Source organism: Austrofundulus limnaeus, unplaced genomic scaffold (genome assembly GCF_001266775.1).
Source record: "Austrofundulus limnaeus strain Quisiro unplaced genomic scaffold, Austrofundulus_limnaeus-1.0 Scaffold3222, whole genome shotgun sequence".
Lineage (NCBI taxonomy): Eukaryota > Metazoa > Chordata > Actinopteri > Cyprinodontiformes > Rivulidae > Austrofundulus > Austrofundulus limnaeus.
The window spans coordinates 1-405 of NW_013955624.1; positions in this window are offsets into that span (position 1 = coordinate 1).

Sequence of the window (405 nt, forward strand, 5' to 3'; positions counted from 1 at the left end):
TTACACTACAACCTGTGCCCTCTTTATCTATCTACACATATTTAGCCAGCACATCTGTCTACAGAGCTAAACTGGACCAATCCTTATAACCAGTGCTTCACACCTCAGGCACTCCACTTGTAAATGTAGATTTGTAACATTTCTGATCAAGGACTGGGCAGATTTTAATGAAACTCTCATAAAATAATCATTGGCTGTTCACCTACAATGATTCATGTTTGGAGTCATTCTGATGTAAGATGGCCACAAAGCCACAGCTCCAACTGACTGTCAAAGACACAAACATGTTCACAACTTTGTCGATTTTACAAATGTTATTTTCAGATTCAACTGAAATGGATACGAACTTCATATATGTGCGTACACACACACACACACACACACACACACACACACACACACACA